Consider the following 18676-nt stretch of genomic DNA (forward strand, 5'->3'; position numbering starts at 1 on the left):
GGACATCAACGACTTTTCAACAATTACTTTTACATCTAACCCAGTCTACCCGGATGATATATTTCGATAAAGATTTTGAATGACAAAACATGTCTTTCTTGGCATTGTGAAAGTCTCTTTTGAGATAGATCCATATTTTTAGCAAGGAGTTGATGCCATAGGTAATAAAGACTTATCTCCATTACAAAAATGCATAGCTGCCATGCGTATGTTGGCGTACGAAATTTTGGCTGATGCTGTTGACAACTACGTGCGAATAAGTGAAACCACTGCAATTGAATACTTGAAAAAGTTTGTTGAAGATGTAATTTCAGTTCTCAAGTGTGAATATTTACGTACCTCAAACTCGAATGATGCATAACGCCTTCTAAAGATAGGAGAGGATAATGGCTTTCCAGACATGATGGGAAGCATTGATTGCATACATTGAAAGTGGAAAATTTGTTTAAATTAAAAACTTGGAAATGTATGTTTTTAAATGATTACCGTAGAGTTTCCATTATTGTACTTAGCTTGAACTTGTTGCATCTTCTGATATTTGAATATGACATGATTTTTTTGGAGTAGTTGTTGGTTCCAATAATGATATTAATGTATTAAATCGTTTACCAGTGTTTGACGATGTTTTACATGGTCGCGCTCCAGAGATGATCTACACTATAAATGGTAACTCATACAATATGCATGGGATACTATTTATCAGAAGGTATATATCTTGAATAGGCAATGTTTGTTAAAACAATATCCTGATCACAAGTAGGGGTGGCAAACAGGCTTAAATCCGTCGGGCCGGCCACGTAACCCGTCAAAAAGGCAGGTTGGGCTGGAAAATTGGGACCGCTAAATAGCAAAAGCCTGCTTAACCCGCACCGCTTAAACTGCGGGTTTTGGCAGGACGGTGCGGGCTTCCTCGTTGGGCTTAGTATTTTTTAGCAAGGGGGTATTTTTACAATTTTTTTTTATCAAAACCCAACTTCTCCGAACCCAACTTACAAGAGAATGAAGATGAAAATTGAGTGTTTTGGATTATGTTTATTTTGTTTTAGAGACAATATTTATAATTATGTTTTGGATTATGTTTATTTTGCTTTAGGAACAATATTTATAATTATATTTTGGATGAAAACTTGGTTTATAATTATGTTTATTAGATATTTATAATTACAAAGACTTTAATGTTTGTGAATATAAAAATTATAATTTGTTTATATTTTTAGAAATCACCCCTAATCACAAGTAAAATAACGAAAGTTGTTTGCACAATATCAAGAAAGACAACGAAAAGATGTAGAAAGACAACAAAAAAATGTAGAACGAGCATTTGGAGTGTTACAAACTCGTTTGGCAATCATTTGTGGCCCAACACGACTTTGAGATAAAGAAAATCTTGAAAAAAATAATAATGAGAGTTTACATAATATTGCATAACATGATTGTTGAAGTCGAAAGAGACACATATGTTGGTAAATTTTACTAAAATTCCTTCTTATGACGATGTCGATAATGGTATTTTACAACCGAAGTTAGGCGACTTCACTCCTGAAGGTACATTTGTTAAGAGTGTGGGAAGTTGTAAGAAGAGAGAAAAAAGAAGTTTTCAGATAATATAGTAAGAAAGAAAGATGAAAGATGAATGAAGAAAAATTGGCAATCAATTACTCATTCTGTTAGTTGCCTTGCAATCTGATAATCATCAATTGCTAATCATACTCTAGATAAATTACATAAGAGGTCAGGTAATAACATTCGAAAAAATGTTGAACTTTTGGATAGACAAAAACATTGATAATTACAAGCAGATTTGGTTGAACATATTTGGCTAAGTTAAGTTTAGAGTTTAATATTATGTTATCTTTGTTATTATTTATTTATGTAATATTTTAAATATGTAATGTGTTTTTTATTATTTATTTATGTAATATTTTTAAATACGATATATAATTATTAATTTTGTAATTCTATACTTTTTATTTTAGTTAGATTTTCATAATTTAATTAAAATTATTTGAAATAATTAAAAAATAATTTAAATTTAAATTAAAATGAAACCAAATATTAGAATGACAAATCTCACATTAAGTTTTATAATATATAATCTCATAAATATTTATGTAATATTTTATAAAGTCCAAAATAAAATAAAACTAAAATGTAGAGATGCTCTTTAAATTGAAGCAAAATTAAATAATATAATTAAATTAAACCAGATCATATTTATAATCAAGAACTGTTCTGCCTGAATTACTACCAGTGAAAAAGACCTTTGAAGACACCACATAAGAAGTTCTTCGCCATATGCATGCGCATCATATATATGGATTATTGCTCCCGTGTCCTTGATCTCTAATTTTCGGTACAAATCAAATATAATCATCGTTATTAACACGACTAGATACATGATTGTACTATGTTTTTAAGTAAGTCTTTCACTTTTATTTTATACCAATGATATTTAGAATTGGCTTGTCCATATTATTTAGGGTAAACTTTATTTAATAAGATTCAAATTACACAATAAGAATCTATAAAAATAAAACTTTAATAATTGAAAGATGAGTCTTACTTATTAGTGTTATTTATTTCATTGTTCATCTTATATGCATGGAGAGAAATTCAAAAACCCTAGAAAAACAATGTGTTATAGAGAATACATGTCTACTTGATTATCCTATAATCCTTTCTTCTTATATTTCAAGAGCTAACAAGAGAGTAGTACACGGATAAACTTTTCTTCTTACGTGCACTTTTCATATAAGCACTTTCATATATTATATTGAATATATATAACTTTGTTTCGATCTCTTCAACACGTGGAGTATATAAGAATTTTTCAGTGTTAAAATTCTATTAACCCTTGCTGGTCAATTTTATTTTATTTATCTTATGCTGCAAGTTTTAACTTTTAATTTACAGTTGATGTTAATGGTCAAAAGTTCATGATATGTATTCTTCTATCATGCTTACAGAAAGCTTGAAATGCAACCTAGAGACAGCGATGTTGAGCTATGGATGAGTCCTCACTTGCTAGAAGATAAAAAAAAAACATGACATTTTTTTATTCTTTTGATGAATCACATCTAAATTGTAGAAATATGTTCTATGTTCTATCAAGTAGGGTCCAGTTATGCAATCTATTTTCTTATTAATCTTGTCAATTTCAATTAGAGAAAGTTTAGTGTGCAATACTTTTATTAAAATCTGGCTAGCACTTAATCAATAAAAGAAAAGTGAGTAACCTCACATTATTAGATGTAATCTCATACTATTAAAAATATTATTGATGGCTAATTGATAGCTACAAATTACAGAATCTGCTAGTCCCTAATACTCCTCAATTAATTATTTGTTTAACAATAGTACTTGTTAACTTTTCTTTTACTGTTACACCAAATGTCCAAGTTTTTACAGCATTATTTATGGATTAGTTCTTCTTGTTGTTTCATTATTCAAGAGAGTGCGACAGGCTGAACGGTATAGTTGGACTGCAACAAGGGGAATGAATGAAGAAATACTTATGGAAAATTTGCCAGAAGATCATCAGAGAGACATAAGGTGTTTCAAATTTTCTAAGAAAGTAGGTGCTTCTAGAATATGATTGTGCTTACAATTTAAGTAGATAGTAAATTATGATTATGTTGTTTAGATTATAGGTGAACTTCAAAATCTCAGTTGCTGCCGGATGAAATTCTGCTTTTTTATATCTCTGCTCATAACCTATTGAAATTGAACAAAATTTGGTTGTGAAAAACTATTTTGAAGCAAAGGTTTATTCATGTTAGTATACCCTGAAAATTCTGTTTTTGTGCAGGTCCGAATTTTTGCCTTCATGGATGAGCCAATCTTAGATTCTATTTGTGAGAAAATAAGACGTAAGACATACATCAAAGGAAGTAGAATTTTGAATCATGGTGGCATTATATATAGAGAAAATGGTCTTTGTTGTTCGCGAGAAATTGGAGAGCGTTGGGGTCGATGAAATAGTAGTTCCCTTAGCTGAAAGGGATGCTTGTGATGAAGAACTTTTGACATGGTATCTTGGACATTCTTTGGTAAGAACAGGTATAGTAACACTTGATTCAAAGACAACTGAACATGCCTTTCAAATTTGTTACTAGTAGAGATTAAAAAAAACAGTTACAATAATCCACAATTTGGCCTGAATAGCGAATGAGAAACTACAATTTTTATTAATTTATTATTATTTGAAGAGATTAAGTATTATTTATGACTAAAGGGTTCCACTACTTGGTCTATGCCAAGTTTTGAATTCGAGTGCAGCGTATTAAGAGGCACAAGATTTTGCCACTTGAACTTAGCGTTCGTTGCAGTTTAGTGTAGTCGTCATTCAGTAATTAAAGGTGTGAAAACTACCTTTTTGATTTTGTGAAAAAACCATAGTGTGGACAAGTGAGGTTGAGTGAGTTTCTCTCTTGTTGCACGAAAAATTAGGTAGAAAGTTAAGGAGTCTTTTTTATTCAATTTTCAAACTATGGTGTAGATGAGTAGGTTGAGGAATCCATTTCTTGTTACATCAAGAAATTGGATAGAAAGTAGAGTGATTCTCTTTGTATTCAATTTTAATTTATTCCTTTTTAATTTCAATGTATCTTTTTATCAGTTTTACTTCTTATTTTTTGTTTACTCTTTCGTTCTATATCATTTGGTATCAGAGAATAAATAATAAGACAAAAGTTCAAACTGAATAAAAAAATATATTAGAATGAAATAGAAATAAAAGAAAATAGATTGAAATTAAATACAAAGAGAATCACTCTACTTTCTATTCATTTTTTTCACGCAACAAGAAATAGATTCCTTAACCTAACTTGTCCATGTCATATTTTCAGAATTGAATTGAAAGGACTCACTCAACCTTTTACCCAATTTTTTGATGTAACAAAAGAAGGTCTCAATCAACTGTACTTGTCTATACAATGGTTTCATCATGAAATCAAAAAGTGCTTTGGCACTCCTCTAATCTCTAAATGACGACTATAATAATTTATGAGGTATTTATAATTTCTTATTAGGTTAAAATAAAAAAAATCCTAAGTCCATAACATAAGGTCCAATTTAGTAATTAAATAAATAAAATCAAAATATTTCAAACTAAATTAAACATTCTAAAAATATAAACTAATAACTTTTAAATAATAGTTGATCTCTTTATATCACGAACATTTGAAACACATATCAGTAAAGCTTCCGGAATTGAAATTGCTTAGCAACAAGATAGTGAAGGGTTTAATAAATGTGGAGGTATTTTCATTTTGAGATCTGCTACATATACAAGTCTTTTTGTTATACAAATTTATATAAGTTAGCCAAAACCCAACAAAACAGCCCTCAATTTAGAGAGCATATAAACATGCACACATTGAATAGCGTAAAATGAGAAACGGATCTTTTCCAATGTTTGTATCCCCCATTCTTCGTCGTCCTCCTCCTTCTCCTCCTCCTTCTTCTCCTTCTTATTTGCATTCCTCATCCTTTTTCTTTGCGTTTCTTTTTCTTCTTCTTCACGTGTTTTATCTTCATTCTCGTTCTTTTTATTGTTATTGTTGTTGCTGCATTTTTTTTCCTTCTCTTTCTATTGATTTTACAACATTATATATTTTTTTCTTCCTTGTTTGATTTTTTCTCCTAAGGAAAATGATAAGAAAATGAAATAAGAAGATGAAGAAGAAGAAGCAGCAGAAGATGAGGAGGGAGAAGATGAAAAACTTTGAATTATCCAAAATTTATCAGAATAAAAATATACCACAATTTCTTAACAATAAACAGAAATTTCTTAATTTTTACACCGAAATTTTGCTACAAATACACAGAAATATTTTCTTTAGCTCTGCATTTTTTCTTATCTTTTTTCTTATTTCTTTCTTTATTTCAGTTGAATGAATGTAGGTTCATCCTCTTTCAAGTAATATTATAGTATTATGTGTTTCTTCTACTTCTTTATTTGATTTTTTTTGTTTTTATTCTTATTAAGAGATAAAACAAGAAGAAATTTGAGAAGATAAAATAAGAAGAAAAGATGAATAAGAAAAAATAAAGAAGATGATGATGATGGTGAAAAAGAAGACGAAGCAGCAGCAGAAGATGAAGAGGAGGAAGAGGAAGAGTTTTGAATTATGCAAACTTATCCGAATAAAAATGCACCGAAAAATTTTTATAGTACACCGAAAGATTTACAAAATATGCCGAAATATTTTTAAAATACACCGAAATAAGAATAGAACAGATTCATCACAATAATAATTCAAATTCAGAACTCCTACACCAAAATTTTACTACAAATGTACAAAAATATTTTTTTAATGCATTTTTTCATCTTCAATTTTTTCTTATTTCTTTCTTTCTTTTAGTTGAATGAATGTAGATTCATCCTCTTCAAGTAATTTTGCAGCATTATATGTTTCATCTTCTTCTTTGTTTGATTTTTTTGTTTTTATTCTTGTTAATAGAGTAAAATAAGAAGAAACTTGAGAAGGTAAAATAAGAAGGAAAATATGAATAAGAAAGAGAAGAAGAAGATGATGATGATGATAATGAAAAAGAAGAAGTAGCAACAGAAGATGAGAAGAAGGAGGAAGATGAAGAGTTTTAAATTATGCAGAACTTATCAGAATAAAAATACATCGAAATATTTCTACAATACACAGAAAGATTTTCAAAATACACCGAAATATTTGCAAAATACACCAAAATAAGAATGGAACTTATTCATCACAATAATAATTCAGATTCAAAACTCCTACATCTAAATTTTGCTACAAATGCACAACAATATTTTTTTAATACATTTTTTTCTTCTTCTTTTTTGTCTTATTTCTTTATATCTTTTAGTTGAATGAATGTAGGTTCATCCTCTTTCAAATAATTTTGTAGCATTATGTATTTTTTCTTCTTCTTTGTTTGATTTTTTTTTGTTTTTATTCTTGTTAAGAAAGTAAAATAAGAAAAAATTTGAGAATGTAAAATATGAAGGAAAAGATGATGATGATGATAGTGAAAAAGAAAAAGAAGCAACAATAAAAGAAGAGGAGGAAGAAGAGGAGGAGTTTTGAATTATGCAGAATTTATCGAATGAAAATACATCGAAAGATTTTCAAAATACACCGAAAATTTTCTAAAATACACTGAAAGAGAATGGAACTGATTCATCACAATAATAATTCAGATTCATAACTTCAACACTGAATTTTTTTATTGATTACGAAATACAAACTCAGTTTAAAAATAATACACAAAAATGACAGAATTATCAACAAAAATACATCCAATTCAATTTTAGATCAAGCAACGTCATCAATATGGCAAAATTTCTACGGCAACGATAACAATAACGATGACAACAATAACGACGACACGTATAAAAAGAAGATGACGATGACTATAACAATGATGATTACAATGATGAAGATGATGGAGGAGAAGGAAGAAAAGAAAGGAGGAGAAAAATTTTTAATAAAAAAGAATGAGGAAGATAAGGAGGATGAGATGATGGTGTTGGTAACGGTGATAACAAAGTATCAGGAATAGCGAAGAAAAAGAAAAAACGAATGAAGTAAATTAAATTAAAGAAATTTGTATAGATTTATATGTCAAAATGACTTGTACGTAGAGAATATTTGTTTCACTTCGAGCAACAAATTTTGAAAAAGTCACAACCTATTTCACAAGATTCTTAAGGAGTCCACATGTTTAAGGAGCTCTAAGGTCACATTCTTAACAAATTTCTGATTAGTTGTCGTTAATGTAAATGAATTTTCCATTTTGCCATACACTAATATTAACAACTGCATTTTTAGTTTATCACAAAAAATTTACCTATGATCATCCTTCCATCTGAGGTGTGTGTATATATATATATATAATAGGTTAAAGATCGACTATGCTACGTATATATTAAAATTAATCACAAAATTAGTCACCAGTATAAAATACATGTTGAAATATAAATACACATTAAAAATAAATTAAACCATCACACATATACTTATACACAAATATATTGATAGCTGATTTTAGTAGCTAATTTTAGTATACGAATAATATTTTTGGTTAAAAATATATTCATTCATATGTCTTTTTCTATCAATTTAAACTTTTGGAATAGTTTTAGTTTCAACAAGATTTATAAAAATATTATATAAAACTTAAGGGATTCTTATGTGAAAGAACATATTAAAAATAGGGCAAGTTACTGAAATAAAAGATTTGAGCTTCAAATTTTTATCAAAATACAACTTTTGCATAATGGATACAAAAATGCAATTTTTGAGTAGATTATGTAAACTGTGAGAGAGATCCCACGAATTACAAATGAGCATAAACCGCTACACCCCTTTAGCAGTTTATGTTGAAACGAAAATTGGCCAGAAACTGCGGTAGGGGTCTCGTGGTTTCTGTGTAAGTTGTAAATAGGCATAAACCATGACAGGGGTCCAGCGGTTTATGTTTGCACCAATTTCGCCTATATATACCAACCAAGAGGGAGTGGCGTGGTGGCAGGGAGTCATTTTCACACATTCACAAATAGATAGTGAGGAGAGTTTTTTTTTGTTCTAGTCTACTGCTTTGGAAAAAAAGCAAAAGGCACGGTGTTAAGTTCACTGACAAAGAACCGGTGAGTGTTTATATCCGTTCGACAAATACTTTGTCAGAGCTAAAGACGAGCATATTGCAAAAGGCAGGGTTGTGTGGGGCCAAGTGGGTGAAGAAGGTGTTCTACTAGATTCCGATTACGGTTGTGTCAACGGGTGTGCAGCATGAAACATTTGTGATAGGGTCTGACGAAGATATGCAGATTTTATTTTATTGTAGGCGCAATTTTTCGGAGGTGAGAATACACGAGTTGTATGCCAAGTTAGAAGATGATGTCGACAGTTTTGGTGCAACAACGCTGAATCCTCTGTCGACGACGGTGGGGAGGTGCTTCTACTTTGATACTTGTAATTGCATCTGGTTGTCTGTTGGCTGAACCTCCATCTGTTCCAATAGGGTTAGCTAGGTCACCTGGTTTAGGGTTTCTTGGTCTTTTAAGTGATGGTGAACCAGATAATGTTGAAAATGCGATGCTAGAGGATGATTCGGACGATGATCCATATCACATATTGGGGGACAGTGAGGAGGATACTCTTTGAAACCCACCAACATGTAAGGGGCCATCCAGTTCTGGGTCCCACCAACAACCGCCACATTTCTCGACGTTGAACTTGGAAGTAGTCGGCAAGCAACCGGACATAGATCCCACCTTTGGAGGGCAAGGATTACACGAGGAAAATCCTTCTGGAGAATTTCAGATTAGCTAATCTTTGCAGACTAAGGAGGAAGCTGTGTTGAGTGTTAAGGATTATAGCATCCGTCGTGGAGTTTAGTATCGGGTGATGGAGTCAGATCATCCGAAGTATCATGGGAGATGCAAGGAGTTTGGGAACGGTTGCACGTGGATGATTCGTATCATACTTCGACAGTGTAAGAGTCATTGGGAGGTTAGAAGGTACAATAGACCTCACATTTGTTTGGCCACTTCGATTTCAAGCGACCACCGACAGCTCGATCACCACGTCATTTGTGCGAGGATCTTTCTGTTGGTTAGGGCGGATTTAACGGTTACATTAAGGTGTTGCAAAAAGCTACTGAGGCAATCTATGAATTCAGGCCTAGTTATAGGAAGGTGTGGATGGAAAAACAGAAGGCAGTTGCATAGATCTATGGAGATTGGAAAGAGTCATATGCTGAGTTGCCTCGTTAGATCCTTGCGGTGCAAGGCATGATGGACGGAACCATAGAATTGTTGAAGACTTCTTCAGTTTGAGTAGGTGATCAGATTGATGTGTCTACGGAGTATTTTCATTGCCTTTTTTGGACATTCCCTCAATGCATTAAGGCATTCAGACATTGCAAGCCACTATTCAGCATCGACGGGACTCATCTGTATGAGAAGTATGGCGGTACTTTACTTCTGGCTATCGTGCAAGATGAAAACTTGAATATCTTGCCCGTTGCCTTTGCACATGTGGAATGGGAGAATGCGAAGTCGTGGATAGCAAGCACTACGTTCTATGAACCCGATTCCCATTCTTGTCACCAAACAACTGAGTGGACAGCAGCATCATGATGTAAGTCCGTGCATATATGGGTACGGTGTCCTCAGTAGCATCCTCCGGGAGCATCTTGAATCTCTCATGGAACCAGGTAGTGAAGTGGAATGTAAAATGCTTTACCTTATTCGGTAGGGGAAGCTCGCCAAATAGTTCCTGAAATTACTCCCAAGCAGGTTTGCCATCATCTATCAGCTTCTCAAAATCTGTAAGGTACCCGAATACAGAAAAATAATCCACGGACAGTCCCAACTGGTATGCAACATCCTGCAACGCGATGGTGCACTCCCCAAATGGCATATGAAAAGTGTGCATCTCAGGACGATGCCATCTCTCAATGAATGCGTTGACTAGGAGCTCATTCAACTAGAACCATCTCATGTTAAGCCTTGCGAGATGGTATAAACTAGCCTTCTCCAGATAGAGTACAATTCTGTCATACAGAGGCATGTTCTGTTGCCTCCGGACACTATAAATACACCTACTTGATTGTATCATGTGAGAGAAATAACCACATCAAATGAAATTCCATCACTAACAAGTTTAACCCATAGATTACAACCGGAAATAGATACTATACTTATAATTTTAAATTAAATTTAATTAAATTTAAATATAACATACAAATCTTTAATTTAAAATAATCAACCTCTAACCTAAAAATTTTAAAATTTAAATCATAATTTAAAACCCTAAACTACAAAACGTATAATTTTAAAGTTTACAGACTTAAAATACAATTACTACGTTCTATTTACAAAATTTAATCTTTAATTAAATTTTAAACTTTGAATAACTAAAACTATAATATTAAAATTTAAACTAATATATTTAAAACCTAAAATTTTAATCTTACCTTTTAAATATGATACATCATCAACAACCCTACAAATCTTATAATTTGAACCCTATATCTCAAATACAAGAGGATCATCATTCTATTTAAAGATTTTATTCTACCTTTAAATTTTATATCTTAATTTTGAAATCATAAATTGGCCAATCCTAAATTATGTATTCTATCTACTGTACTCAAATACTACATTTTATGTTATATGAAATACAATAACTAAAAGAAAATAAACTTACTTCTTTGTTTATGCCGCTAACGCCGTTGAACCAGTAAAGACTGTGTTTGTCCGCCATAGTCTCGGCCCCAACAATGTCACAGAATGTCTTCCTCACCTCTCTTTCTTCTCTCCCTCTCTCTAGAAAACGTCTCTTTCTCTCTCTAAAAAATGATAGTGGCTCAAATTGAATAATCTGCGACTCCCTATCATGTATTTATACCAACGCATAAACTATTAGACCCCTATCGCAATTTATGCCTATTTGCAACTTACACAGAAACTGTTAGACTCCTATCGTAATTTCTGGCCAATTTTCGTTTCAACATAAACTGTTAAAAAAGTATAGTGGTTTATGTTCATTTACAATCTGTGAGATCCTTATCGCAGTTTACATAATTTATTCAAAAGTTACATTTTAGTATTTATTATACAAAAATTGTATTTTGTTAAATTTAAAACTCAAATATTTTATTTCATTAACTTGCTCTTATAAATATAACTATTTATTTATTTTTTTTACCCGGCTTATTTCTTCTTATCCACTTCAAATTTTTGAATAAGGAATTTCATGACATAATAAAAAAGTATTCAGTTTTACCTTATCTTCATGTCAAATCGATAACTCTGATAAACATTCGATAATTGTGTTGTTTTAGGTATGAATCACCTTATTGGAGATCACTTGCAGCAACACGAATTCAGGTTGCCTGGAGATACAGGAAGAAACGTCTGAACCGTTCTGATAGCCAAACAATCTAATCGTACATCTAAGTCGTCATAGGTTGCTTCAATTCTTGGATTCACTAGCTTCTTTCCAACTACAATTTTCCCTTAATAACAACCAATTGCTTCCACATACGTACATAACTAACGTTTGTTTGCTTATAATTTAACACGTCCTTTGCTTTTTCCCACAAGAAAGGCATCATTATTGATGCACTAATAATAGGTGCATATATATTATCTAATGATTTTGTACTCACGTGAAAATGTGGAAATACATCCCTTAGCTTCATAGTTAGTATTTCTTGTTAACTTTAGCATGCCTAGAAGATTTCCCTATACATCAATACACAATATTTGCTTCGTGGAAAGTTTGACTATTTAACTTTTAAAATTTTTTTAAGTATACCAGTATATTAGTATTTTAATAATTTTTATTGTTAATTTTAATTATAAAAAATATATATAATATATATATATTTAAAATCAACGTTTTAAAATTTATCAAAAATATCAATGTACTAATATACTTAAAAGTTTTCTTTAACTTTTATCCGTATAAGTTGTATAATTTATATTTCTAATAAAACTGTACAATTGAGCTAGCCTTTTAGGCAGACATTATAAGTGCCTTGTTATTTGAATATCTAAAAATATGTATTTTTTAATATCTAATAAACTCTTAAGATGAAAATAAGTGTTTTAGTGTTAACATGAGGTACAAGTGTACAACCTACACCAACATTCAAAAAGTTGATTAAGAGTATAATAATTTATCTCTTCCAAAAGGCAAAAGAAGCCATAATTTGTTCTGTGTATTAACTTTATGAAGCTATTTATTAGTATCATTAATGAGTGAGTAGTCAACTACATGTTTTAGGCGGGTGTGTATCGTGTGTACAAAAGAGATAATATTTTTAATTTGATTTCTTAATTTGTATATAAATTGTAATTTAATTTTTGAAGTTTTAATTGTTTCTATTTAATTTTTAAACTTTGTAAATGTGACTCATATTTATGTTAGTTTTTGACACAATTTTTTATGTACAAATGTTAACGAAATACTGATATGAATAGTTAAATACGATGTTAGACTTTGTAAAACGTTTTTTTGGCACTCAAATACCAAAAAAAAAATATCATAATTAGTATTTATTGAATTTTTTTTTTCCAAAGCAAGTGATCCAGCATTATTTTTAGGTTATTTGAACATCAAAATCAAATTGATATCGTTTTATAAGTTTCATGATAGAATTTAATTGTTTATCTCAATATTTTATTAATATTTTTGTGTGAAAAATTATTCTAGAATCTAATATAAATCACATTTATAAAATTTAAAGACTAAAAAATAACAATAAAATTTCAAAATTTAAATTAAAATTTGTGTATAAATTTAGAGATCATATTAAATATTAACTCGTATATAATATATATAATACATATGATTAATAAGCTTCACATTTTGTATTGGATAAAAAATATTCTAGTCTTTCCTATATTATTATTATTATTATTATTAGTTAACTTCATCAAGTTATGTGCCCACAATTGCAATCATAAATTTGCCATAAACTTTGTCAGGATACATACGCAAGTGATGGTTGCAACGGTATATTGACTTTGATGATGAACAATTGAACATAGGACATTAGGATACACATTGCACGAGTGCTGAAACAAAAAGCAAATTTAATCATTCACTGTTACGCTTTGATGTTGACTTTTCAGAGTCTTCTAAGCCACAAACTCCATAACTATAATTAATGACTTGAGATTGGGCCATCCTTTAACGATAAGCCACCAAAAACTCTCGTGCTACCCGTTATACGCATAGGTTCTACAATGAGTAATCACATGCATACATATGAAAAAGGATTGAAAGTTTTAAACCATCTTTTTAATTTTTTAAATAAAGAACTTTTTTAGTATTTTAATACTCTTAGAAGTAAACTATTTTTAAATTATTCATTAAAATTAAAAATAAATTATTTATTAATATTTTAATTCTAACTTTATTAGCAAATTATCTATTATTTCAGTTTTTTTTTCCTTTCTAAAATTCAATGTATGCAATAGTAACAAATGTGAAATAGCAAAGATCTTCCTTTGTTTCCTCCGCTGTGATTACTCCTAATTAGAATAATGTAATTATCCTCTACCATCTAAAACTATTGAATGTAAATTGTCTAAATAGATTAGTTTTGGGATAAATATTATTTTGGTCTGATCCTTAATGTTGAGGGTCAGAATCGAAACCGTCCCAACATAATTTTTTATTTAAAATCATCCTTAACCTTGAATCAACATGTACAACGCAATGAGCATGGTCAAGAGGGGACTGTAGTAGGCCTTGAGCCTCTAGTTAAGTAATCTTCAGTTCTACCAAAACTTAAAGTACATCAAATCAATAGATATGTATACAAATTGAATATATTGATGAATCGAACAAGTTTAGTGATTTAAACTGACATATATTTTGGATAATAGGATTAATTGAAACTGGTCAAAGCTTTCAAAAGGCTAAGCTATTGGATTTGTTCCAAAGAAAATATATGCGCTCTTTAGTTATAGGTAACAACTATTCATTACAGAAACTTGGCCACAAATTTAATGAAATTAGTCAAATAAGAGGTTTCTAATAGTTTGTAGCAAAATTTTAGATTGGTGTTAGTTTAATGTATGTTAACAAGCAACCTAGTGGAATCAATGGTATAACGGTTCTATGCATCTGAGACTCTTTTGTAGCTTTCGGTAATTTATCAACAACAACAACAAAGTCTTGTCCCACTAGGTGGAGTCGGCTATATGAATCAAACGACGTTATTGAATTTTATCATGTATCATGTCAGTAGAAGACTGTTTACATGTAGATATCGTTTAACCACCTTATAGATAGTCTTTTTAGGTCTTCCTCTGTCTTTCACCCCTTGTCCATCTTCCATTTTATTCACCCTACTGACTGGATGTTCTGTCGGTCTTCTTCTCACATGCTCGAACCACCTGAGACGCGATTCTATCATCTTTTTCACAATAGATGCTACTCCAACTCTCTCTCTTATATCTTCATTTCTTATTCTATCCAATCGCGTATGACCACTCATTCATCTCAACATCATCTCTGCCACACTTAGCTTATGTTCATGCTCCCCTTTGGCCACCTAACACTCTGTACCATAAAGCATAGCCGGTCTAACAGCAGTGCGATAGAACTTACCTTTAAGTTTTAAATTGTCACATATAAAACCAGACGCACTCTGCCATTTTGACCAACCTGCTTGGATCCTATGATTTACATCCTGTTCAATCTCTCCATTATCCTGTATGATGTATCTAAGATACTTAAAACTCTTAACTTTTTGTAGAGTGTTATCTCCAATCTTCACCTCTATATTAGGATTTTTTCTTCGCAGGCTGAACTTACATTCCATATTTTCTTTCTTACTATACTGCTTATGCGTAGACCATACATTTCTAGAGCTTCTTTCCATAACTCCAACTTCTTATTTAGGTCTTCTCTTGACTCTCCCATAAGAACGATATCATCGGCAAAAAGTATGCACCATGGTATAGGCTCTTGGATATGCTCTGTGAGTACTTCTAAGACTAATAATGTGAAAAGGTATGGGCTTAAGGATGATCTCTGGTGTAATCATATACCAATAGAAAATTCCTCTGTCACACCACCTTGAGTCTTCACACTAGTTATAGCCCCATTATACATGTCTTTAATTGCACGAATATATGCGATCCTTACTCTCTTCTTTTCTAAAACCTTCCATAAGACATCCCTTGACACCCTATCGTACGCTTTCTCCAAATCAATAAACACCATATGTAGATCTCTTTTATTACTACGATATCTCCATCATCCTTCTTAACAGGTATATCGCTTCAGTAGTGGATCTGCTTGGTATAAAACCAAATTAGTTCTTTGTTACTTGTGTCTCTTGTCTCAACCTCTATTCTATCACCATTTCCCATAATTTCATGGTATGACTCATGAGCTTGATTCCTGTATAATTTTCACAACTTTGTATATCCTCTTTATTCTTGTAAATAGGTACTAAGATATTCTTTCTCCACTCATCTGACATCTTCATAGATCTTAAAATCACATTAAAAAGCCTGGTTAACTAACTGGCGCCTTTCTCTCCAAGGCCCTTCCAAACTTCAATCGAGATTGTTGAATTAAGAAATTAACTAAATTAATTAGTGATGACAAACATTATTTTTGGGCAAATAAATAATTAGTATTGATTAATTATAATTTCATATTACTAATTATTTATAAAACTGCTGCAGGCCAAAATCTGATTTACAGCCCAAATGGAATGGAAAATAAAACAAGGCTAATGGGTTAATGAAATAAATAAAGCCCAAAAAGGAATCAAAGCTGAGAGATCAAAACGGGCCAAGCTAATGGATACCCGATCCAAGCCTGTGTCCATCAATTCAAGTTAATCCCACCAAGCTTCTCATACAAGATTGAAACCTTCATTCCCTCTCACTTGCTTTTACCAAAGCAACGTTCCTCTTTATGTGGTCTAAGTCAAATCAGTTTCAGAAAAGTAAGAAAGAGAAAGAGAGAAAGAGCTTCTTCACCAAGATAGTCACCAAAGAAGCAAGAAAGAGAAACTAAGCTTGAAAGGTAGAAGTCACCTCAACAAATCCAAACCAAATCAAGCTTAGGATATAGGTAAATCTTTTCCTCATACATGCAACTCGGTCTCATCTCTTCTTCCCAACTCTCTGCTCTATCCGAAAATGGCATTCAAGAGAAAGTTGTTCTCTGCCCTATTCTGCTTCACATCTACAGTCACAAGTGATACTTAGGGACCAAGTAGTTTTTCAATGGCTAAGATCAAGTTGACCATGAGAAGATTTCTATGGTTACTGCTTTGTGGCTTTCGGCCAAGATGAGGAAGTCAGAGGGAAGATTTCTACTCTGAGGATTAAGGTAAAAAAGTGAATCTGTGGGTTGGTGAAGCTCAAGGCTCAAGGTGTTGACCTTGGAAGAAGAACCAAGCAACATGCAAGGAGATAAAAAGAAGCTTGCTGTTCATTCAGAGACTAAAGAGAGAAAACCAGAGTGTGAGAACAGTGTTCTGAAATTCCTCTACTTGGATAATGCTTACTTTCAAAGAAGCATTCGGCCAATATTGAAGAACTGTATCTGAGGTTTGCGAATCTGGTTATGCAAATATCAAATAGGCTACTGATGAAGTCAATCTCCTTCATGTTTTACTGATTGTAATGTACTTTTCTAAGTTTATCTTTCTGTAATTTATTGTGAAAAAAGGCATTGTGAGAAAACTCAAGTAAAAGCCATGAGTGGAAAAAGGCAGAGTGATACACTTGAGAGAAAAGCCTAGAGTTATTCTTCTGATTTCTTTAGGTTGGTTAAGTGTCTTGTATCTTATACCTGTTTGGTATCCCTTTCTTAGTTGGGTTTGCACTAAGAGTGAATAGTTTGGAGTTAGCATAGCCAATGTCAATTTAGATTAGAACTTGAGTGTGAAATTGGTGTATGTAATACTGTTAACTATAGTGAAATTCTTCCATAATTGTGGAGGAGACTGGATGTAGGTTGCATAGCACAAGGCAACCGAACCAGGATACATGCTGGTGTTTGCTTTTCTCTTCTCTACTGAGTTTTATTTTCTGATATTCATGAGACAAAAATAAATTGTCTCATAAATTTCCGCTGTTGAGTTCAAACAGAATCAGAATTATAATTTTGTTTATAAGAGTCATAACAGCAACTTAAAGAGGAAGGCATAGATTCAACCCCCTTCTCTAAGCCTACCACAACCTTCAGAGATATTTTCAGGTCCTATTGTCCTGTCATTTTTCATCCGCTTTAGAGCCTCTTTTACTTCGAAGTCTCAAATCCTTTGATAGTAGTCGAAGTTTTGATCTTCTTCTCTCGTGCATAACCGACCCAGGCTCGGAAGAATCTTCTGACTTTCATTAAATAACTCGTAGAAGTAGCTCTTTCACCTTTTATTGATCTTCTTCTCTTGAGCCAACACCTCCCTTCTTTATTCTTTATGCATTTAACCTGATCCAAGTCTCTCGTTCTTTTTTCACGGCTCTTTGCAATTCTATATATACATTTTTCTCCTTCTTTTGTGCCTAAGGACTGGTAAATACTCTCATATGCTCTTGTTCTTACTTCGCTTACAGCCACTTTTGTTTCTTTCTTACCCGCCTTATATTTTTTCCAATTATCTGTATTGCGGTACAAAGACCACTCTTTAAAGCACACCTTTTTTTGCCTTTATCTTTTCTTGTACACTCACATTCCAACACCAGGATTCCTTGTCTCTTGGTTCTATACCTATAAATTCACTAAAACTTTCTTTTGTTGTTCTTCTAATAACTTCTGCTATCTCTCTCCACATCTCCTCCGCGCTTCCGTTCCCATCCCACTTTGCTTCTTCTTCTACCCGTCTTAGGAAGCTTCTTTGTTCTTCACCTTTTATCTGATCTGTCACCACCTCGTCTTTGGATTCTTTGTATGATGTCTTTTTTTCAACTTTTACTCAATTCAAAAATTCATGATGACAAGCATCCTATGTTGAGTTGTTAAACTCTCTCCCGGAATAATTTTATAATTAATGCAAAATTTTCAGTCAACTCTCCATAACAAAAAAAAGTTTATTTGAGAGCTTGTCATGCCACTCTTATATGGTATAAGATGTTCATCTCTCTTTTTAAAACATGTATTTACGATGAGGAGATCAAAAGTTGAGGAAAAGTCTAAAATAGTTT

The 18676-nt window shown here is 31.9% G+C and overlaps 1 pseudogene; it reads left to right on the forward strand.

The window, feature by feature from the left end:
* Positions 1 to 202: 202 nt before the first annotated feature.
* LOC107490708 (putative cyclic nucleotide-gated ion channel 19) lies at positions 203 to 11935 on the forward strand (annotated as a pseudogene).
* The last annotated feature ends 6741 nt before the right edge of the window (positions 11936 to 18676 follow it).

Source organism: Arachis duranensis, chromosome 5 (assembly GCF_000817695.3).
Source record: "Arachis duranensis cultivar V14167 chromosome 5, aradu.V14167.gnm2.J7QH, whole genome shotgun sequence".
Taxonomy (NCBI): Eukaryota; Viridiplantae; Streptophyta; class Magnoliopsida; order Fabales; family Fabaceae; genus Arachis; species Arachis duranensis.